Below are 24,430 nucleotides of genomic sequence, written 5' to 3' on the forward strand. Positions count from 1 at the left end.
CCTGGGAACCATCCTGCGGTGGCGTATCGCCTCCTCCCCACGCCCAAACCGATGGCTGATGCCGAGATCGACGCGGCCGCCGCCGGCGTGTGGAGTGATGAGGACTCGGCGCTCGACTCTAGGGTCCGTGCTCTAGTAACCCGGGCGGCGTTGAAGAAGAGGAAGAAGGCCACGGAGGCCTCCGCCCGTGACGCTGCCTCACGTGGAGAGGGAGAGAGCTCAAGTAGACCTATCACCGTGCCTAAAGGTGATGACGATCTGGCTGGGGAGCAGCCCCAAGCAAAGCGTTAGTGTCCCTTCGATGCTGGTAAGCCGATTGTTGCAACTCGAGTTAATCCCCCTTTCTCGTCTTCAATTTTGCGGGACTGGATAGAGGACGACATAGAAGAGGAGGAGGAGCCTCTTCGTCGTGAGCCGCGCACCAAGAAGCGCCACGACCAGAGCGCTGACCACTGGCCTCCAGTGCCAACGGTGGCTCGGGAACGAAGAAGACCATCACCCTCGACGACTTGCTGGGAGATCTCTCTCTAACAGTAAAAGAGGGCCGTGTCTCCAGCGTCGTGCAATCTCCGTTGAGTCCCCGATTTAACAGGTACCACCGAGGTTGCTCTCAAGATTGTGTTCTGCCGTAGCTTTATTTTTGCAACTGAAGTGCTTCTCTTTTCTTGGTCAGGATCAACGTGCGCCCGCGAGCCGTTTCTGGAGCTGGCTCATCATCGGGCGCTGCGCGGGGGGGGGGGGGGGGGGGGGGGGGGAAGGTTGAATCCAGCCCTGCCTCTGATAGGGCGCCTGTGGCGGACCGAGTAAACAAGATGGCCCGGTCGGAGCCTGCCCCTGATACCGAAGCGCGTGACGGGGCTGGCTCATCGCAGGATATGGAGCGCTCTCCGGAGCATGAAGATGAGGGAGCCGAGCTCCATGAGACAATCGAGGTGGAGGAACATACACCGCCCCACCAAGGTGCTGGTCAGTGGGTTCCTTGGCATATTGAAGCCCCGAGTGTATCTCTGCACACTCCGGTGCGAAAGCGGGTGATGCCGCTGCCCTCCAGTGGCGCTGCTGAGTCATCAGGCCTTGGGAGTCATCGTCGGGCTTTCCCTGCCCATGATATTTTCATGGTTGGTATCTCGCTGTCTGGGCTTTGAACCTGGTGTCTGAGGTTTATTTTGTGATGACCCGGTTTGTTGTGGCAGGATTGGCTGTGTCGCACTGCAATGTTGAAGGATGTCATCTATCCTTTCCTCGAGGTCAATCCGAAGGAGTACCAGTGGCGGATCGCCGAGCTTGAGAAGGCCCGTACTGACGAAGCAACATGTAAGTGCTATGATTCTCAGATTGGTTGGAGCTTTAGATTTCATGGGTGCCCAAGTTCTGATGATTGTCTTCGCACCCAGCTGCTGCTGAGAAGATTGCCTAGCTGGAGGCCGACTTGGAAGGGCGCCGGGTGGCCCTGGAGCACTTAGTCCAGAAACGGGATGACGTGCAGGTAGACAGGACAGGCCTGATAAGAAAGCTTGAAGCTGAGAAGAAGGGTCACGAGGTAAGTCGGGGTCGTGTCTGTCTTGCGTGACCTTTGTTTCCGAGGTATGTGACTTGCGTGTTAGTCTATAGGAGGAAGCTCTCCGCGTTAAGGAGCGATGCTCTCAGCTAGAGGAAGAGTTTCAGCAGCTTCGTCAGTCCCGTGCTGATTTGGATGACGAGCTTCAAAAGAAGAACGCTGCCTTTGTCGCCCTTGAGAGCAGCCATGGGCTTACAGCAAGCGCTCTGAAGGAGAAGTCCGCCGAGGCAGAGAGAGCCAGAGCTGAATGCCAACAACTCATGGGACTCTGTGCTGATTTGGAGCGGCAGGTTACTCAGCTGAAGGGTGATCTCGCTAAGAGCAAAGATCTAGCGGAGAAAAACCATGTCCTCACCGCTCGGCGTCGTGAAAGGCGAGCGCGTTGCCTTGGAACAACTAGACTCCTCCTAGAGCCGAGTTGAGCACGACCAAGGAGGCGTTCATGAAGCACAAGCAGACGACTAAATCTTTGATGCAATTGATAGGCTTGGCTCTGGATGCCATCGTGCCCGACCAATCGTCTCGGGATCTGGAGGCTCGGCACAACTTCGTGGTGGCTAACATGAAGAATTTCATCAAGGCGCAGGTACAAGCGTCGCTTGAGGAAAGCTTCATAATGCTAAAGATGCTGAAGCCTGAGCTCATTCTTGACGACTTAACTCGGAAGCTTTCTATGGATGCTGACGATCCTGCTTTTGAGACTGCCACTACTTAGGCTCGTCGCCATGAGTACAGACAGAACGCTGGCTTCACTTCGTCGATGCACGTATCTGGCAGATTAACCACCGGAATATCGGAAACTGATTGCCTTTAGATCTTGTCCATCTCGTGGAGTCATTGTATGCCTTGATCCCGGTGCCGCAAAATCAACGACTGCCTGAGGCTTCATCTTGACTTGAGATTGAATCCGTATGCTAGACGTAAGAGATTGATCTCGATGTGCCTCGGCGGGTTCAATTCAGATTTCTTCTGAGTAGATCTCGAACTTGTTGATGCTGATGAGGATGACTGCCATGGAGCCGACGATGTCGATGTAGCCTCCCCTACCTGGCGCGCCAACTGTCGGTGTTTGGTACCGGCAGTACACCACGGGGTATACCACGGGGTGCTTTTGGGACAGCGGGCTAGTCCGGGCACGGCTCGATGGCCACACAGAGACGAGGGTTTATACAGGTTCGGGCCGCTGGAGTGCGTAAAACCCTACATCTTGTGTGCTGCTGATTGTATTGAGGGTATGAGATTACAATGATGAGCAGAGCGCTCAAGAGCTACAAGGGAGTGTGTGGGCGAATGGATCTGAAAAGGAGGGTTCCCTGAACATGCCTTATATAGACGACAGGCTCTAGGGTTACAAGTCGGTTTGCTTCTATCTAGGGAGGTCGCTCAGATAGAAACAAACCCTAGCAGATCACTCTATCCAGCGAGGATCATGCAGCCTATCTCGGCTCTTGTTCCTTCCTTCGTGCCATCATCTCTTTCAATGGCAAGCAAGCCACCGGCTCTATCGGACCCCATTTTTGAGATCCACTGTGCTTACCGTATCAGTCCTTGGATCAGTAGCTGATACGCACAGAGAACAGAAATGGTACAAAAGCCGAACGTCGCATACATTACATAGAACAGAGTCTTATACATAACTTACATATGGTTCTTACATAATGGCTCACAGGCCGCAAACTTTATTACACAGCAGATTCACTACGCGGCTACCCAAGTCCACAGGCATGGTTTGGGTGCAGGCGAAACCCTAGCTACGCATCCTCATCTATGTCAAAGTCGCCTTCCGCATCTTCTGCTGAAAAACCACAATGACGGAGGGGTGAGTACATAAAGTACTCAGCAAGCCCTATCTTTATTACAAAGTTTACTTAGATGCATAGGGGTAAAGCAAGGAAGGGCTTTGGGTTTATTTTTGAGGAAATGCTGAGCTTAATGCAAGGGTGTGATCTGTTATGTTTCTTTTTGAAAGAAGAAAAGAGGCGAAGAAGTGTTTATTGAGTTGTAATGGTTTGGCCCTAGGGGAGATACTTCAATCCCGCCAGTTCCCGTGCTTAGAGGACTAAGCACACTGAATCTCTTCACATAGCTCCACACAGAGTTTGAGAATCTTTTCCAAAGACACGCACGCCAAAGGAACTCACACTAAAAACCTAATCATTGTGACCACACCATAGCATGGCTGAGACCACAGGCACGGCGATCCGGATAGATTTTATCTTTGTAGAGTTTGTACACTTTCCCCACATGATGTACTTGAGTTGCGTCAAGCACAACTCGCCAGACTTTGGTACGCCACACAGATCCCGGGTCCGCTCTTGGTGTCCGTTGCACCCTGCCTCCAGGTGAATTGCGGCTCTAAGCCTATGAGATCGTGAGCAAGTCCGTCCTATGTTGGACGTGTGGTTGCACTTAAATATGCTAGGTGATAACCACAACGACAGTCCTTATGTGCTAGGGCAGACTCTCCTTAGCGTATGTACAAAAGTAGGTACATAGCATGTCTACCCCGGCTCAAAATAGTTTTTAAACCATTCACCAGATTATACTCTTAACAAACCATCAAGTGACTAACTCACGAGTCACACATGAAGAAAAATATTGTATAATAAGGCTTTTACGTTTGCAAAGCTTCTAGCCTAAGCATTGTGTAATGCAAGAATTGTATCATCATTATGTACGAATGATGACTTTATCCTAGGGTTATCAAGGAATCAGGGTGTTCAAAGCTCAAGGATCGGCTTTAATATCAAAATTAGATATTAACTATTCAAGATAAAATACTTATTTTATTTATCAAAATATCACGCCATGCATTTTGTAAAAAGTCAGGTTTTAATTGTTGGTCAGGTTTTATGTTTGTAAAACTCTGGGTTCAACATGATCAAGGAGGGGCGATAGGACTTGCCTCCAAACTCGTCAACGGGTTCTGCCTCGTAGTCCGGGTCCTCGGGGTCCTCGTCGTATGCGTCGTCATTTAATCCTACGTACGGACGTTGAATACGTTACTAACAGCATGCATGATCGTAATTAAGCAAAGCAAACAAACAAACAATACTTTGAAAATAAAATTTGAATTGGGAAAATTTGGTATGGTTGGATAGATCTTGAATTTAGAAAATTTTAGGAACAAGAATCATCTGATTTGGATGAAAAATGAGGAAGTTAAGGCTTGTAGAAGTTTGAAATCCTGGAAATGGTGAAACCAGGGAATATCCTGGGGAATATTCTCGGGCCAAGGGTATATCTATGAAAGTCTGATTCTTTGGAGGGGTTTCTTGTAAAATTCCAGGGGCTTAAACATAAGTACTTTTGAACTACGCTGGACTGCGGGTTGATTTCGACTAAACCCAGGGGCTCTTTAACAAAAGTGCCCGGTGAACCGGTATCTTCTAATCTGGACCGTTGGATCTTGATCGGGTGGCTCGGGTTTGATTGAATCTTGATCTAATCTCGGGCGTCAGCTTTGGATCGGGCGGCCAGGGTGCGTCGGCGCGCGGGGGCGGCGGCGTTACTCGCCGGCGACCAAATCCCGCGGTGGCGCTGCCCGGGAACTCGCCGGAGTTCGCCGAAATCGGTGCTCCGGGGGTCAAATCAACCCGGGCTTGGGTCTGGGATCGACTACACGGCATGCATAATCCTCCTAGGGCCTTGGCTGGGCTCGAGGAGGCTCTGGGTGGCGAGAGCGACGGCGGCGGCGGCTCTGCGCGGCGGAGCTGGTCGCCGTGCGGTGTTCCGTGCTGTTCTGGGTTCCAATCCGAGCGCAAAAGGAGGCGGTGTGTGTGCGTGAGGCTAACTCAAGGGGAAACTAGGCTTGTGAGGGCCTGTGAAGTGCTGCAGGCATCCGCCACGGCGGAGCTACGGCGGCGAGGCGCCGGAGCCGGTGTTCCGGTCCTAGGAACGGCCTAAAGGCCACTAGGTCTAGCCTAGGAGTAAGAGGGGACTGAGGTGCAACCTACCGAGGTGTTAATTTGGGCGAATGGCGGTCGGTGGTGGCTAATCGAGCGGTGGGGCGGCGGTGGCCTGGGGTGAGGGAAAACGGGCGGAGCGGCATTTGTGCTCGGGTTGAGATGGAGCAGATGCTCGGGTGTCGCAGAGGCGGCAACAGAAGCGCGAGGCAGCGGGGGTTCCTTTTATAGGCGAGCTAGGCCTGTTCGGGGAGGGGAGAAGCTCGGGAATCTTCTCCGAGCTCTAATGGCGGGGCGGTAGGGGCTGGGCGCGCGGTGAAAGGGGAAGGGCATCGCTCGGGGCCCTGCAGGGTAGGGGCCGGGAGAGGGGAGCGGGGCAGAGCGAGCGGGGAGGGGGCGAGCTCGTGCTCATCGGCCACGTGGCACGGGCGCGTGTAGTGGCCGGTCGGGAGGAGGAAGACGACCGCGGCGGCGGCGACTGGGCGCAGGGCGCGGACGCGAGGTGAAGGCGGGTAGGCGAGCGGCGGAGGCGGCTTTCGGCGTGCGGGCTTAGCGGCCCAAGAGCGCGAGAAAGGAGTGGGCTGAGCCGGGGCGCACGGAAGGAAAAAGGGAAGGGCGGCCCGTTTAGGGTTTAAAGCTTCAAATATTTTTCAAATGAGTTTGAGTTCAAGGGCACAATAGGAGCAAAAATATCTCATTAAAACCAAGCAACCTAAAGATGCACTCACGGGTTTTGGAAAATTTTGAAAAGTTTTTATTTTGGAGTTTCCAAAATTTAATTTCGCGGTTTCTGGAAGGAAATTAAAAATAGGGTGTTACAGGCTCCTTCCTTGGGCCTGGGTCGGCCGGTCGCAGGGGCGGAGCCACGCCCGGGGCTGGGAGCGCTGCAGCCCCGGTCCTGGTCCAGCAACTCCCTCCGTAAATGTGTTATGGAGATGATTTGCAAGCAACACCGATCAGTCACTTGGTCGAGATCCGAGTAGTGAGGAGAACGTGAGAAACTAACCTATCCGTTGCTAACCACTCTAGCTCCTAAACATGCGTACAGAATCGATCGGTCATAGCTAACTAATAACTTAGACTAGAAGCTAGCTGCTACCTGAACACATGCAACGAATAAGCGAGCACAAACTTACACCAGTACAATACATTTCTTAACACCCTCCTCATATCTCACAGGCGAAACTTCTCTCCCGGTCTGGCTCCAGCCCCACGGCGGCTCCATGTGCAGTCCCCAGACGGCCAAGCCAACAACTAGCAACGCCTCGCTCCCTCGCCCCTCGCCCAGACCAGCCCCTCCTTTGAGCCATTCCTGGCTCCGCCACTGGCCGGTCAGCCTAGCCAAGCAATTAGGTCGCTCAGCCCAGCCAGGCCCTGCTGTGGCCCATAGGACGAATCCGGGGTATGAGGACCTAGGGGATATTTATCCCCCACAATGGTGGAGATATTTTCTTTGTTTTGATTAATGTGATATTTTTTAGGCTCTCTTAGCATAAGTGATTGGTTTTTATGGTAATGGGCTTAATAGCGGTGGGTTGGGAGGCAGGATGACAACAACCCAATGTAAGTGATTAGTTTTTATGGTGATAGGCTTGACAACGGTGGGCTGGGAGGCAGGATGACAACAAACGAAGCCGTTGCAGTCACGTGTTGCGAGAAATTGGTGGTACCAACAGGGTGTGCACCTGTAGTGGACTCAGCAGGAACATTATCGCCGGCGGACTCGGCATCGGCGGGCGGGTGGGAGCTAGGCAGCCGGTCGAGTTATTGCAGGCACACACATTGAGGATCAAAGGGCTTAGCTATGATTGGCTCAATAGCAGGGGCGTATGGGAGCTTAACGGCAGCGACATGGCCATACTTCTCTAGACGCACGGTGGTTAGAGAAAGTTTAGCGGTGGAAGGCTCGATAATATCGAGTGCGTGGGGGAGCTCGGAGATAGGGCCTTGTTGCGGGCATGCTAGGTCAGTGCCTTAGAGGCGACGAGTTCAAGGACATGGTCGTGTGGGATCTTATCGATAGCAGAAGGGCCATGCAGATCTAGGCGCGCGAGCATTAAGAGAGTTTAGTAGTGACAGGCTTCACAACGGCAGGAGCTTAGCGGCAGGAGGTGCTCGTATGAGCTTAGGGGTGGCATACATACTTTTGATAAATATTAATATTTGAATTAACTTAGACCGTTAGATAATCATAACAATAAATGTGGGACCAGTCTAATTTACAGCCGGCCGTAAATTAGCTCCCCCCTACGGCCGATCCCAATTTAGAAATATACTATTTTGTTGCTATCCAATTCTGGCAACCATGTCTCCTGTTCCCCCGACACCCCTACGTGCAGTAAAAAAAGAAAAACAGGACAGCGTTTGACCAAACATCTGTGGCACACAGATCAACGAAAGACAGTCGCATCCATGAAGAAAAAAAAGTAGAAAACACAACCAGAAAAAGGTGTGACACACTGATCGGATCTCAATCTTTTATGCAGCAATCCTGCGCAACTTTATTTCAAGGTTCTAGCAACAAGATTTGGGAAAAACATATCCCCCCAGATACATAAATAGCAGATCTTCAATTACAAAAACTAAATTGTGTACGTGAGAATCCGGACAGATGTGCTGATGTAGAATCCACTGATGTAAAACCTGATTTGAGTCCACTGCTGTAAAAGCCTGTTTAAATGTAGATACAAAATGTTGTGTTAGATTGATTGTAATGCTAATCAAACTAGGGGGAAGTTTGCATACAGGAAATATCTGAAAAAATTAATTGTTCTGCCTGTTCAGCAGTACATTATTGCCTGATGAAACACGTTTAAATGCTTTTGTGTACAAAAAAATGCTTGGTTAGATAGATTGTGATACTAAACGAACAAGGATAAGTTGGCATACAATCAATATGTCTAGTGTTACAACTGAAAGCGCAGCAGATACGGTGGTTGTTTTAGCTCCTGCTACAGATGTGCATTCTGCTCCATCTAACAAAGGTGTTGTTCCAACTACAGATGTTTTGCCAACTATCCAACTAGGTATGAAAACAAACATGTCAAAAAGTATGAAAAAATGTTATAAATATATTCAAAACATTTGCTTAGGTGGTGGTGGTGGACCTACTAACAACCCTACTGCTGGTGCATTATCAGACCCCTGTGGGCAACCCACCAAGGTCAAAGGTGAAAAGGGCATAAAAAGGAAAAAAAAAAGACTGAAAAAGGGATGAATGCCAAGACGAAGAGGAAGAACAAGTGCAATATTTGTAAGTCCACTTATCTAAAGCACCAAGGAGTCCGGAGAAGGCGGGAGAGAGAGTTTCAAACTCAAGGATATGAGGGGGTCTGGGGGGTGGCACTATTCTTAACTTAGTCATGTGATGGTATACATATTCTATCTTGTGACAGCGAAGTTCACAAAAAAAAAAACGCCGTTGCTGAGCATGGGAAATACAGAAAATGCTAGTCCGCTCATGGAAAAAATGCTTCATAAATTCAGTTGAGATGCTTAATGCACTATGTTGATTTGCATGCTTCACAAAGAAAATGCTTTTTGAATTTAGGTTTTGGTACAATATGCTATTCTGGTCACTGAAAAATGCTTCTTGAAAAATAGAAAAATTCTTCTTTAATATACTTGAGATGCCTAAAGCACTATATTGATTTGCTAGAGATGGGCGTGCGGTGAAGGAATCATACCTATGCCAAATTCAGGATGCTTTCCCACTGTCATTTTCTTCAAAATTAAGCCACGTGTGCATCAGGATGATCTGAATGTTGCAAATATCCTCTTTTCTTGAATGTTGCACACTGAACGCCCGCCCCCAATGTTGAGCATGCATCAGCTTGTGGAACCCACAATCATGACTGGCTGACTGCATGTGGAAAACAACCAAAAATTAAGTGTATGTCCTGTGTTTAGGGGGGGAAAAACTCCATCTGACTGCATTAAAAAATGAACACACAATTTTTGCTTGTTTGGTCCCCTGTTTTGGAACTCCAATCTAAAAAGGAAAAGCTAATAACTAGACATGTTCAGAGTAACTAGACATGTTCATAATACTTTGGCATTTATGTGGCACACCAACCCATTTCCACCCCATGAACCCACCTGGAAAAGATACAATAATACTAGTTTTGATTATCATCTTGGATAGGGCATTTCACCAATCAAATTCTTCAAATAAAAAACATGACACAATCAATTAGGAGATATATTTTACAGAGCTGTACATTTCAAGCTATAATTTAAGCCTATTCGTTCAACTGCTATACCAAACATAACAATACAGCCTATTCGTTCAACCTGAAATATGATCCACGAGCTATGTCAGCCTAACAAAAATCCGGGAAATCCACAGAGCACAAACAACTTTGAGCCGAGGGGGCAGGGGGGTTAGGTTGACTCACCTCGTGTGCTTTTCGTGCTGGTGTGTGAGGCTAATTCAAAGCTAGAAAAAGAAGTAATTTTCTTAATTAGTAATAGTACTTTTTCCTAACTTAAATAGCATTTTTGCCTAACTTAAAAGATAAAATACCTAAGTCAGAAAAGAACAATTAGAGGCTCAACTATACAACATATATTTCAAAATGTGAACTGTTTAATAGGTGCGTAGTAGATACAGTTGTACAATTAGAAGCAGATTTAAAAAAGGAAGAAGAAAATGAAATCCCCCACCCCTGTCCACAAAGAACTCCAAAAATACCAGGGAGCTGAGGCTGCAAAAAAACAAACACTCACCATCCATGATGATCAGCCAGAATGGACATAACCTGAATTGCCTCCAGCAAAAAAGGATCCGCCATACTTATTCATGCCATACTAATGCAATGTATATGCACCTTCACGGATTCAAGAAATATAGCCATTCACCTATTCCCTCTGGTAAAAAATACGCAATCTAATTCCTACAATCAGAATACTGGTTTGAGGTCTAGTAGCAATACTGCTGTTTCACAACGACATACTGAAAATTAGATGTTATGTAACATTGCCTAATAAAGTACACTATTTTGCCTTTTTAAGACCATATTATTGCCTAATTAAGAACCACATGATATCCAATTCCATAGATCATGTCACAATCTCACATCATAAAATAGTGTTCTTATTAGTAGATATGAACTTCTCATTAATAACTGATTATAAACATCACTGAATAATTCCATCAAACATTGGATGATTCTAATAATCTAATTCAAAAACTGAACACTAACTTTGTCACGGAGGGCATGGAAAGTTCATTCTCGGTCTGCAACTAACATCCAAAGAATGGCAACAGCAAAGAGAAACAAATTCATAATTGGATGGATCAACTTCACTTACCATTTCTTTTTTCCCCTTCTGTGATGAAACCGTATCACTGTTGCTTTCCATCCTAGCACGGTGCCGCAGTACTGACCTGTGACATAAGCAATCAAAGATTCAGAGATTGGTCACTCATTACTCATCAAATGCATTATGGCTAATGGCTCATATATTCATGCCTGTACAGTGGGCCGTGGAATTTGGAAGCTAGAATAGGAAGGAAGCTAGGCAGTCTTGAGGCAGAGAGCTTTGGAAGAAATAGATGTAGAGGTATCCTTGGTGGGTACCAAATCTTAGATGGGCTGCATACAGTTTTATTTAGGTAGGAGCATAAGGTTTCAACTTACTCACGAGCATACCTCTCCACTCACCTTTCCACATTGCTCTGTATAAGATTTATCAGGCATAGTTCTTGAGTTTTCAGTTCTGAATCATCTGAATTTCAGACATAATGCAGAGGTTGTCTTTTTGGCATTGGATCCAGTGCCATCCAGAGGATGCGTGGATGAACTGATTTACTGCAAGGAGAACGCATGCATCTATTAGCTTTGGATTATCTCAGTAATTTGATCAGTTTGGTAATGCAGTATATTTATTCTACAAACAAGCACTTTAATGGACTATTAGCACAATGCCAGATCAAAAGGTGAGGAAAATGATGCTCCAATGCAGCAATTAGTACAATCCTTACTTCTTCATTCATTGATGAGCAACCTGGATAGTCATCAGAACTTCCCTTAAGGAACTTGGGTAATTAGGACGAGAATGATCCTAGTGAAACACATTTAACTTAGTAAAAGTTAGCTTGTTCTAGGAAACCCACCGCGACTTCAACCTAATGTTTAACTGAACAGAACATTTTTGCATCACTCTCATGATGAATGAACAGAACATTTTGCTACTTTACATAGATAACTCCCATGATGAATGAACGGAACATTTTGCTCAACTATAAATTTTGATGATACTTTAATCATACAATAATAAGCATTCTTGCTAGGAGTTGTAGACATATTATAATAAACTCAGGAGCAACTTAAAGCAAATGAGTAGGCGTAAAATAATTATTCAATTATATATCAATAGGAGATATACATAGCTGTAAAAAAAATTAGTAAAGCAAATGTGTAGCTTACTACATATGATTTGTTAATCAGCTGAACAAAAAAATGTACAGTGTGAGTCGCGATAAATCCAATAAACTATATTAGACAACAAATACAATATCAATGGAATCTGTGATTTATTTCATCAGCACTATCATAAAAAATATGATATCTCTGGCCTCCCTCCCCATCAGAAGCACACGGACAAAACAGAAGTGCTGCTGCTAACCACACAAAAAATATAGAAAAAGGCCCAGGTAACAAATATGGAAAAAATCAGCTATCTCAAATTAATTTTCCTACATGAGAAACAATGCAAAAGCTAGGAGATGTGCTACAGCTTCGCATCATTAAGTAAAAGCACATGAGCACTTGCTGCCCGAAGGAGAAAAAAGTTATAGAACCACTGGGTTTGATCTAAACTGATTAAATCTGAAACATATAGAGGTAAAATTACAAGAGCTTGGCACAGTAATATTTGTATCGATCTGGAGCAGCTGTTGTAGAAGGCCAGAAATCAATAATTGCTTGCATTGATTTGACTCCCTACAGAACAACAAGATAAGTACCAATCTCTACCAGCACTACACACTCCCACCAAAATTTGTCTTCCCCCAATCTCTCACCTATAGCCAAAATTTCCAGCAACCAATCTCTACCAAATTGCTATTGCAGCCAGTGGGAGGGGGCTAAAATACATGCAGCAAGATAGAAATGAAACCCTAAAACGGAAAAAACACCAAGACAAGCCAAATCGGCTTCAACGCGTGCAGGAGGACTAGACAACACCCACATAGGAGAAAGACCTAGGGGAAATCGCATCTAGTTGGCTCGATGGGCATGGGATTTACCTCTGAAATGCTGAATCCACGGTGTTGCGGCCGCTGACGAGGAGCACAGGGGGGGGAATCGATTCGATGTCCCGCGCACCTCATAGTTCCCTTGATCTGGTGACGAGAGGAACAAAAATCACCGGAATCAATGCCAGCTCGATCTCCACCGCCTGTGCCCTCCATGCTTTCGCTGGGCCATGGAAATGAAACTGAAAGTAAAAGGCACCCCAAATCAAAGATGAGGGGAGAGAGATTTCAAGTGTGTGGGGGCACCCCGCGGAAGGGAGAGGTGCTTATTCTTCCCCGCACAAAAAAAGCACACAAATCAGATACAAGTTGCAGGGAGACTCAGATGCATGGGATGTGAGCTCACCTATGTGATCTTCTCTTCCAGCACTCCATCCCCCTCCGGATTTATTTATTACATAATCCCTGGATCAGTAGCTATTACATATAGAACTCATTTCAATTGAATATCACAGACATAACTCAGGTTTACAACATCACATGGATTTATTTATTACATAATCCAAAGGATTGTAATACGAATCTCAGAGTACAAGCCCCTTGGGCTAAAAGAAAACAAACAGAAAGCGGAAACAATATCTAGTCTTCTGGGCAAACTTCGTCTTCACGAATCTTCTCGATCCTTCTCCACAGGCAGCTCGGAGTGTAGCTCGGGCCATCCTTAACTCCTTCCACGTTTGTCGTCCTGTGGACTCCTTCTCTTGGATCCTGCATCTACCAGGCTATCCCCAAGGATGGGATAGGTTCACGTCACCATCCGTATGCAAGCTTTATGTGGATGCAGACGGTATAAAAGTAATGCCAAGGATAGGCTAGGATTTTCTATGCAAGCAATATATGTATAAGTCATCCAAAACACCTTTCAACACGGGCAACTCCGGCAACCCGGACTCCCGGTCTCCTATCTTCCACTACAACTGTCTCAACCCTGTTTCAGTGCGGGAACTCCGTCTCCCCGCACCTCAGCTGCTATCCGAGCAGGAAAAGTAGACTAGAGGGAGGTAGAAAAGTATAAGTGGATCTACCTACAGTGTGGTGCCAGATCCAGAGTTGTACATGACCAAGTACGCGACTATACGTATAGTTTTCACCCTGCAGGGGTTGTACACCTGTACCCACTCGCCCCGAATCCAGCCAGGGATCAGCCGACTTTCTCCGAGGCACCAGTCAACGAAACTAACGGCTACGGCACCATCCTACTCCCGGTCTGGGGTGCGTCCTCCCGCAGTAGGTCGCCCGGGGCTGTGAAGCTATCTAGAATGGAATCTCCATGGATCCTGCGATCGGGGGCGATAGGGTCCTGCCCTCTCCCCCTGACACTAAAACACTATCCTCCTACAGTAATGGTGCCGCACATAGCTAACTCGGGATGGGTCCCCCTCATAAAGGATAAGTGGTGTGCACGTTTGACATAGTTCCATCACTAGGGCCACAAAGTCAAGTCCTTCGTCCAGCTGAGGCCAGCGTCTTCGTCCAAAGTTAGCATCCCGTCAACACGGTCTGCAATCGATACCCATTACAGGTATCTCCTCCATAACTACACCTCTACTATGTTCCCACAAGAACGGTCTAGCACCCGCCACAGGTGCCCGTCACCCATTACAGGTGCTCACAGGATCGTGCCCAACACACAATCCCCGGCTCCCGATCCGAAGATCAGGGAAAAGGGTCCGCTCGCCCCCGCTATAACCTAATCACCAACTCCCATATATGTGGAGGCAACTTCCAGCAAGCAAGGACTATCATATATTTATTTCCATACCCCAAATCTCACTCATAGTAGCAATAGCATATCACAATTCATGTCTAAATATGGGAATCAAGGAAATACGGTAAATAAATGGCCATGCAAGCATCTCATCACACTCAATTTGGGAGCGTAGCGTATCTAGCAAGCAGTGCCTAATAGGTATTCAATCGTGGACGGGCGTGAACCTGATAGGTCTTCGTAGTCTTCCTTGATCTCTGACGTCTTCTAGTCTCCCGGTACATCCTTCTGGGTCCTCCGGGTGTCGAGGTAGTCCTTCTGGATCTTCTGGTCGTCCGGGACGTCGGTCAACTCCTCCACATCAGGACCTAATCGTAATTACGTATAAATACAGGGGCCAAAGTGCAAGAGTGCACAAAATAGGCTCAAAATAGATCCAACTCACAAGAAAACCTATTCTAACACATAGATCATGATTTTAGAATAATTATGAAACTAGTTTTATATTTTTCGGAGCTCCGATTGAATTACTGTGATTTTTCTAATATTAAAGCATTTTCTAAAATTAATAAATGATTATCGAAAAAGGAAAAACACAGAGGTGACACGTGGCAGCACCATGATGATGTCAGCACGACGTCATCATGACGTCACCTAGGGTCAGCTCTGCTGACGTCAGCGGTGGGCCCTGCTGACATTAGCGTTTACCAAGTCAACGTTGACCGTTGACTAATCAACCGGGTCAGTGGGGTCCGCAGGTCAGTGGGCCCTACTGGTCAGCCTCTCGGTAGAGACTTACAGGTGTAGCTAGGAGTTGTAGGCATTCTTGCTAGGAGTTGTAGGCATATTATAATAAACTCAGGAGCAACTTAAAGCAAATGAGTAGGCTTAAAATAATTATTCAATTATATATCAACAGGAGATATACATAGCCGTAAAAAAATTAGTAAAGCAAATGTGTAGCTTACTACATATGATTTGTTAATCAGCTGAACAAAAAAATGTACAGTGTGAGTCGCGATAAATCCAATAAACTATATTAGAAAACAAATACAATATCAATGGAATCTGTGATTTATTTCATCAGCACTATCATAAAAAATATGATATCTCTGGCCTCCCTCCCCATCAGAAGCACACGGACAAAACAGAAGTGCTGCTGCTAACCACACAAAAAAATATAGAAAAAGGCCCAGGTAACAAATATGGAAAAAATCAGCTATCTCAAATTAATTTTCCTACATGAGAAACAATGCAAAAGCTAGGAGATGTGCTACAGCTTCGCATCATTAAGTAAAAGCACATGAGCACTTGCTGTCCGAAGGAGAAAAAAGTTATAGAACCACTGGGTTTGATCTAAACTGATTAAATCTGACACATATAGAGGTAAAATTACAAGAACTTGGCACAGTAATATTTGTATCGATCTGGAGCAGCTGTTGTAGAAGGCCAGAAATCAATAATTGCTTGCATTGATTTGACTCCCTACAGAACAACAAGATAAGTACCAATCTCTACCAGCACTACACACTCCCACCAAAATTTGTCTTCCCCCAATCTCTCACCTATAGCCAAAATTTCCAGCAACCAATCTCTACCAAATTGCTATTGCAGCCAGTGGGAGGGGGCTAAAATACATGCAGCAAGATAGAAATGAAACCCTAAAACGGAAAAACACCAAGACAAGCCAAATCGGCTTCAACGCGTGCAGGAGGACTAGACAACACCCACATAGGAGAAAGACCTAGGGGAAATCGCATCTAGTTGGCTCGATGGGCATGGGATTTACCTCTGAAATGCTGAATCCACGGTGTTGCGGCCGCTGACGAGGAGCACAGTGGGGGAATCGATTCGATGTCCCGCGCACCTCATAGTTCCCTTGATCTGGTGACGAGAGGAACAAAAATCACCGGAATCAATGCCAGCTCGATCTCCACCGCCTGTGCCCTCCATGCTTTCGCTGGGCCATGGAAATGAAACTGAAAGTAAAAGGCACCCCAAATCAAAGATGAGGGGAGAGAGATTTCAAGTGTGCGGGGGCACCCCGCGGAAGGGAGAGGTGCTTATTCTTCCCCGCACAAAAAAAGCACCCAAATCAGATACAAGTTGCAGGGAGACTTAGATGCATGGGATGTGAGCTCTCCTATGTGATCTTCTCTTCTAGCACTCCTTCCCCCTCCGGATTCCAGTTGCTTGCCTCGATGACCTCCTTCGCCGGTGGACAGGAGAGCGCTAGAGCGGCTGGAGAAGAAAGAGGAACCCTAGAGAGAGTGGATGAGTAGATGAAATGAACTTGTGTGCGACCCTCCCGCTTTCTAGAAGGTGGGGCATGCTTGTCAGTGCACATGGTTGGCGCGCGCTAGTCTTGTTGGATCAGCGATGGGCGCTGGATTGAACCGGCCGTTCGACTGGACAAGAATACGGCCGATTGTTTTGTAGTCATTACCATAAATGTGACATCGTTAGTGTAGCTTTTTTTAGTTGTATTTGATATATTGTTTAATATAGACCATTCGAGCTTCGTATACAATTCCATATTGGTAAGAGGATCTCCCACCATCGGGAGCCATTACGTCGCCTGCTGCCATGTGGCCTCGACGTAGGCGCTGATGCACCCGCTTGGGAGTCGGCCTCCATGCCGTCGTAGCTCCCTTGGCTACTCACCGCCTCTGGGCCGTCGGGCGCCGCCTCCGTGCCGCCACGCGCACCCTCCGTCGCAACCTCTCGCCACCACCCGAGCTCCGGGCACGCATTCCCTCTGTCGTGCGTCATCTAAGCTCCCATCACGCAATCCATCCGCCACATGACGCCTCCGTTGCGAGCTCACGCTGTCGAGCGTAGCCTCCTCGAGCTCCCTCAGAAGGACACCGCCTCTGCCATGCACCGCTTCCACCGCATACTGTCGAAATCGAACGCCGCCATCGCGCCGCTGCGTCGGCTTCACCGCGTGCTCCTCCGGTCGCTGGCGTTCCGTCTATCATCGAGGTCGCCGGCGTGGTCACTATCGCTGAAACCAACCAGCCGCCGGCACCTTCCCCTGCCATAGAAGACCCCATGATCCAGCGTTCCAGCAACATATCTCAGTAGATGCTTCACTGCTGCATAGTGATCTTCCTTCGGCTCCTCCAAGAAATGGCTCACGAACCCCACTGAATAGGCAAGGTCTGGCAAGTACCGGAGTCCTCCGACAATACTCCGATACTCTGTTGCATTTACCGGGGGGCATTCGCTGTCCTTGGAGAGTTTGAGCTTCCTTTCCATTGGCACGGCACAGGCGTTGCATCCCTCCATGCCACTCCGAGCCAACAGCTTGGCTGCATAGGCTGCCTGCCCAATACTGATTCCACTCGAGGTCTGTCTCACCTCCAGACCGAAGTAGTAGGAGAGAAGCCCCAGATCGCTCATCTTGAATAGCTTCATCATCTCTGCCTTGAACTGGACAATGCCGCTGTGCCCAGTGATCACCAGATCATCCACGTAGACCCCCACAATGAGTCTATCATTTCCTGACCCTCTCACGGACACACTGTGCTCCCCCGTGCTCTTCTGGAAACCAAGTGACAGCAGATTGTCATTGAGCTTGGCATTCCAGGCCCTGGGCGCTTGACGTAGACCGTACAATGCCTTCTTCAGCCGCAGCACCTTGTGCTCTGCCCCATCGACAACAAAACCTGCTGGCTGAGACACATACACTTCCTCCACCAGATCTCCATTCAAGAACGCGCTCTTCACGTCCATATGATGGACCTCCCAGCCCTCACATGCTGCCAAGGCTAGCAGCAAGCGAACTAACTCCATCCTCGCCACAGGAGCAAACACTTCATCAAAATCAATACCTTGGTGTTGGACGTACCCCTTTGCCACCAGGCGTGCCTTATGTTTGGTGACATTGCCATGCTCGTCCCGCTTCACCTTGAAGACCCACTTCAAGCCAATCGCCTTGTGCCCAGCAGGGAGATCAGTGAGCTGCCATGTACCATTCTCCTCAATTGACTTCATCTCAGTGATCATTGTGCACCTCCAGCTTGGGTCCTGCTCTGCCTCCTTGAATGTTGCCGGCTCCTCCGCAGTGGTGAACATAAGCTCACCACCATCCAGGATGCGAGTGGCCAGCCCCGGTGTCAGGGCGTCACTGTCGGACCCTGTTTCCGAGATCCACTGTGCTTACCATATCAGTCCTTGGATCAGTAGCTGATACGCACAGAGAACAGAAATGGTACAGAAAACCGAACGTCACATACATTACAAGGCACAGAGTCTTGTACATAACCTTCATTAGGTTCTTACACAACGGCTCACAGGCCGCAAACTTTATTACACAGCGGATACATTGTGCAGCTACCCAAGTCCACAGGCATGGTTTGGGTGCAGGCGAAACCCTAGCTACATATCCGCATCTACATCAATGTCGTCTTCCACATCTTCTGCTGAAAACCACAATGACAGAGGGGTGAGTACATAAAGTACTCAACAAGCCCTATCTTTAAAAACAAGTTCACTTAGATGCATAGGGGTAAGGCAAGGAGGGGCTTTGGGTTTATTTTTGCGGAAATGCTGAGTTTAATGCGAGAGTGTGATCTGTTATGTTTCTCTTTGAAAAGAGAAGAGAGGCAAGAGGAGTTTAATGAGTTATAATTGTTTGGCCCTGGGGAAGACACTTCAATCCCGCTAGTTCCCCGTTACTTAGGTCAGACTCACACAGACTCTCTTCTTAATAAAACACGGGAAATTCCCAAACCATTGGGTTCCCTTGATGTTTTCACAACACAAAGGTTCCACACGGTTTTTCCCAAATCCACACACACACGAAAGAACTCACGCCAAAACACTAAACACTGTGACTCCACCATAGCATGCCTGAGACCGCAGGCACGGCTATCCAGATAGATTCAACCTCTGCAGAGTTTGTACACTTTACCCACATGATGTACTTGAGTTGCGTCAAGCACAACTTGATCTCGTACACATAGGGCATACAGCCAACAACCACCACAGAACATCCAGGGGCCCGAATAGCACACAACTAGTTGAGGATACTTTATCCCATAGGGTTCAATGACACGGTACGCCACACAGGTCCCGTGCTGGGGCCAGACTCCGATACGCCACATAGGTCCCGGGTCCGCTCCTGGTGTCTGTCGCACCCTGCCTCCAGGTGAATTGCGGCTCTAAGCCTATGGGTATGCGACCAAGTCCGTCCTAGGTCGGACGTGTGGTTGCACTTAAATATGCTGGGTGATAACCACAATGACAGTCCTTATATGCTAGGGCAGACTCTCCTTAGAGTATGCACAAAGTAGGTGCATAGCCATGTCTACCCCGGCTCAAAATAGTTTTTAACCCATTCACCCGGAGTAACACACATAAAATTTTTGCATTTGCAAAGCTTCTAGCCTAAGCATTTTGTAATGCAAGAATCATCATTTTATATAAATGATGATTTTATCCTAGGGTTATCAAGGAATCAGGGTATTCAAAGTTCGAGGATCGGCTTTAATATCAAATTTGGGTATTAACTATCCAGGAGAAAACATTTGTTTTATTTTTCGAAACATCACACTATGCATTTACTAAAAGTCAGGTTTAATTGTTGGTCAGGTTTTATTTTTGGAAAACACTGGGGTCAACATGATCAAGGAGGGGGCGATAGAACTTGCCTTCAGGCTCATCGACGGGTTTTCCCTCATAGTCCGGGTCCTCGGGGTTGTCGTCGTACGCGTCGTCGTTTAAATCTAGCGTACGAACATCGAATACGTCACTAATGGCAAGCACGATCACAAGCAAACAAACAAACAATACATCGTAATAAAATTAATTTGGGCAAAATTGGTATGGTTGGATAGATCTTGAATTTAGAAAAATTTAGGAACAAGAATCATCGGATTTGGATGAAAAATGAAGAAGTTATGGCTTGTAGAAGTTTGAAACACTAGAAATGGTGAACCAGGGGTCTAACTGTGAAAGTCTGATCTTTGGAGAGGTTTATTTGCAAATTCTAGGGGCTTAAATGTAATTATCTTAAAATTTTAGGGGCTGCATGAGAAAATCACGCCCAGGGACGGCGGACCCCAAATTACAAAACTACAAGGGCTAAAGCGTAAAAACAGGGGCTGTTTCGTAATTACTTTTGAACTAGGCTGGACCGCGGGTTGATTTCTATTAAACTCAGGGGCTCTTTTACAAAGTTACCTGGCGAACTGGTATCTTAGGATTTGATCCGTCGGATCGGGATCTGACGGCTCGGGTTTGATTGATTCGGGATCTAATCTGGAGCGTCGATTCGGATCGGGCGGTCCAGGGGGTTCGCGGGCGCCAGCGCCGGCGGAGCTCACTGGGGAACTCTTTCCCGCGGCGGCGCGCGACGCGGGCTCGCCGGAGTTCACCGTAAACGGTGCTCCAGGCGTCAAATCGACCTGGGCTTGGGTCTGGGATGGTCTACGTGTCATGCGTGATCCACCTGTGGCCCTAGCGGGGCTCGGGGAGGTCTGGGTCGACGTGTGTGGTGGCGGGGGCGGTTTTGCATGGTGGCGCTCGCCGGCGTGCGCGTGTTCAGGCCGTTCTGGGCTCCGGTTTGGGCATTGGGGGTTCTGCGTGCGTGCGCAAGGCCAAAGCATACCTAGGCGGGGTTCGTGCTGCTCTGCAGGGGGCTTGCCACGGCGGGGCTGCCGTGCGGGCGGCGGCGGAGCATCGGTCATGCCGTGTTCCGGCCGCTGGGGTGACCTATGGGTCCTAAAATCCAGCGTAGAGGATAGAGGGGGATCGGGGTGGTGCTCACCTAGCGTCAATTCTGGCGGAGTGGCGGTCTGTGGTAGCAATTTTGCGGCAGGGCGGAGATGGCCGGAGGTGCGGGAGTGGCGGTTCTGGGCGTTTGGGCTCGATTTGTGGCGGAGGTGGAGCTTGGGTGTCGTGAAACCGATCACCGAGGCGCAGGAGTCCCTTTTATAGGCGGCTAGGTCGGTGCGGTGAGGGGGAGCAGCTCGGGAGGCTTCCCAAGCTCTAATGGCAGTGCGGTAGGGGCCGGGCGCGCATGGCGGGGGAGGGGGGGAAAGGGGGTGCTGCGCGGGCTTTGTAGGGTTGGGGCCGGGTGCGGGGAGCGGGGAGCGGGGCAAGGAGGAGTAATGGCGAGCTCGCGGTCGTCGGCCACGTGGCTCGGGCGTGGGTAGGGGCCGGCGGCGGGTGGAGGAAGACGGCGACGGCGGTGGCGCCCGGCCGCGGGGACGCGTTCGCGCGGTTGATCTCATGATTTGGAGGACTTGAATTTCATAAAAATAATAAAACCCCTACAAACATAATATTGATCAAGTTCCTGACAAGTCGAGAGTAAAATCCTATCACCCACAAGCTATATTCGTTCCACCATAAGCATTGGGTGTGCATTGAGTTGAGTTAGGATTTCTTTCTCTTGGGAGTTTTAATTTCGAGCAATGATCATGTCCGTATTTTTCATCTCTGAATTGCTAGCCCCGTCAATATTCGGTAATGAGAATTCCTCATTGGAACAACTCATGAGATCTACCGGATTCCAAAACCCGAACCCGAGATTTTCTTGTTTATTATCATCTTCCTTGACCACAACCCAATTATGAGGAAATGTTCTGTTTCTGCGCATGATTTGTATAAAACATAATTTTGGGATGAAAAAAGGAAGGAGTATTCGAAAGATGGACCGAATCCGACCTGGGAAAGCCCCAGGCCGGCCGGCCTACACCTCTTGAGCCGGCCGGCCTAGGCCCCTCTGGTCTCGGTTCGGGCTCTAAAAGTTTAGGGAGACACTTTGGAGATTTTCCTATCTATGTTTTATAGAAAGGGTCCTATGAAAAGGTTCGGAAAAGAGAAGAAAAATTCGGGAGAAAGAAGGAAAAGAAAAAAAATAATAACGAGAAAAAAAAGAATAAATGAAGGGATTCTATGGTTAGAGAAGTGCAAAGAGATATCACCTTGTTGGTTGAACAATATCCTCAATTCCAACCATGTGCAATCCGATAACGAGGACGATGCTTGTGCTTTGAAGTCAATCTTTTTGTATGCCTTTGCACATATCCACCATTCTAAATCTTCTTACCCTTGAACCCTTTACATTATGGAGAAACTCTCATGATCATTGGCTCGGAAGGTAAGCAACCATTAGAAGGTTTTCTTAATTTGACAATATATGTATATACTTTGCTAAGCCTCACCTATAGCCCCACTTTATACTTGAGAGAATTTCGGGAGATGAGAGCTTGCAAATAAAAATAGGATAACCACTTATATTGAGAGACATGAAAGGACTTGTGCAAGAATTTTTGGTCTAACCTTTGTTGCAGGTTATTTTGCTTCTAAAAACAAAAAAAACAAAAAACCCTCCAAGGATGGCGAGAAAAGCAAGTGTTGTCGATATTCGAGTTGCCGGCTAAAGGTAAGAGTTGTGGAGTAATATTGGATGAGTTTTGGAACGCCCATGATATGATTATCCTTTCTGCTCCTCTGACCTTTGTTTGAAGAAATATTGTTAGACTTGTTTGCATAAGTAAATTTTGCAGTTTGAGAACTCTCGAGCAACCCATGGTAGGACTTGATGATTTGATTTGCTCGAGGACGAGCAAAAGCTAAGCATGGGGGGAATGTTGGCGCTCCTTAAGTACCCATTTTATAATACAATTAGGAGAAGTGTTGGTAATTTCTTCGGGATAATTCATGTACTAACCCGCCACTTGGCACCCGAACTTGACCGTTTTCGATTTTGTCCTGGATTTTGGAGCATGTTGCATTTTGACAGGAAATTGGACATTTTTGGAGATGTTTTGACGCATGGTTACAACTGGGCTAAGATGAGAAATAAGAGGAAGAGGCCACACGCGAAAGATGGGACCGAAAGGGGCCAGAAAGGGCCTAGGCCGGCCGGCCTGGAGCCCTTGGGCCGGCCGGCCTAGCCCATTTCGGAGCCCAATCGATCTCAGTTTTCTTCAGCACGAAGTATGCGTCAACCCTAATCTATGTTTTACCAAAACCACCGACGATATCTGCCTATAAATACCCAGAAGCCGTCGTCAAAGAGGAGGGCATCTAGAGATCGCAGGGGGAGAGCATCCAGAGACGAGTTTCAGAGATCCATTCGAGTTGGACACAAGAGAAAGGCGACACCGGAGGCCTCATCATCCCTCGGCGCCACTGCAAGTTGGATGACAGCAAGGGATCCATCCCTTGCCGGAGATTTCACCACCATGATCGACTACGCTTCGCTTAGCTTCACGGGGTAAAGTCCTCGTTTGTTCATGGGGTTGTAAGGAGATCTTGAGTTGTAATTGCCGAATCCTTTATGAGATTGATCTATCACGATTCTTGTTGATGATGCTTTGATGCCTAATAGTTCACGACTTGGCTTTGGGTTTGCCTTGCTCTTGCATGGTTTACATAGATTACATCAACTATCGTGTTCTTGTTGATTCGTTACCGATTATCCTCGTGTAGTGACAGTATGCGGGAGGGAAAGGTTTTGATCTTGGAACACACCTTTGGTAGATTAGATCCGTTCTTCGTTGCTTGGCAATTACATCTCTAGTGATCCTAGACCCTATGGACAAATGCTCTTCATATCTTGTGCACACATCTATCTTTGCTCACTAGTCTAGATTAGATTAGATTGGTTAGATTAGATCTATTTCATACTCATACACTCAATATGGATCTTTTACCAACATCATTAGTGCTTTGTTAAGCATCGTAATACACTTGTTCCGTGGATTGATAAACCTTGGGGGAATACTCTAAGGGAAAAGCTACATGATCCGTGTGCTTGCGGTACGTAAATTGGCGCTTTAAGAAGCGTCAACAAGCTTTTCTGGCGCCGTTGCCGGGGAGCAAGCGATTTTGCTACGTTTAACTTTGTATTAATTTTGTATGTTACTAACACCTAACCTTTTCTCTAGAAAAATTTTTGTTTTTGTTTTTGTTTTGATTGTCTAGATGGCCCATCTCATTCAACACGTGGAGGAAGGAGAAAAATCACTAAGGGATTA

General features: G+C 47.5%; 2 long non-coding RNA genes across 13 annotated transcripts; one reads left to right on the forward strand and one right to left on the reverse strand.

Moving 5' to 3' along the window:
* The first annotated feature begins 1,192 nt into the window (after positions 1–1,192).
* LOC120646289 lies at positions 1,193–2,475 on the forward strand. Its single transcript, XR_005664358.1, has 3 exons — positions 1,193–1,314; positions 1,395–1,540; positions 1,612–2,475. It is a non-coding gene; the product is annotated as an uncharacterized LOC120646289 (long non-coding RNA).
* Positions 2,476–7,915: 5,440 nt separating this feature from the next.
* Positions 7,916–16,544, reverse strand: LOC120644552. Of its 12 annotated transcripts, XR_005663818.1 has the most exons (7): positions 16,222–16,544; positions 11,450–11,529; positions 11,130–11,276; positions 10,777–10,852; positions 9,861–10,358; positions 9,150–9,325; positions 7,916–8,133 (listed from the first exon to the last, which is right to left on the reverse strand). It is a non-coding gene; the product is annotated as an uncharacterized LOC120644552 (long non-coding RNA). The 12 variants fall into 12 exon arrangements; XR_005663808.1 differs by having other exon boundaries at positions 9,861–10,852; XR_005663811.1 differs by having other exon boundaries at positions 9,861–10,852; positions 11,118–11,276.
* Positions 16,545–24,430: the final 7,886 nt, after the last annotated feature.

The sequence above is a fragment of the Panicum virgatum genome, chromosome 8K (assembly GCF_016808335.1).
Source record: "Panicum virgatum strain AP13 chromosome 8K, P.virgatum_v5, whole genome shotgun sequence".
Lineage (NCBI taxonomy): Eukaryota > Viridiplantae > Streptophyta > Magnoliopsida > Poales > Poaceae > Panicum > Panicum virgatum.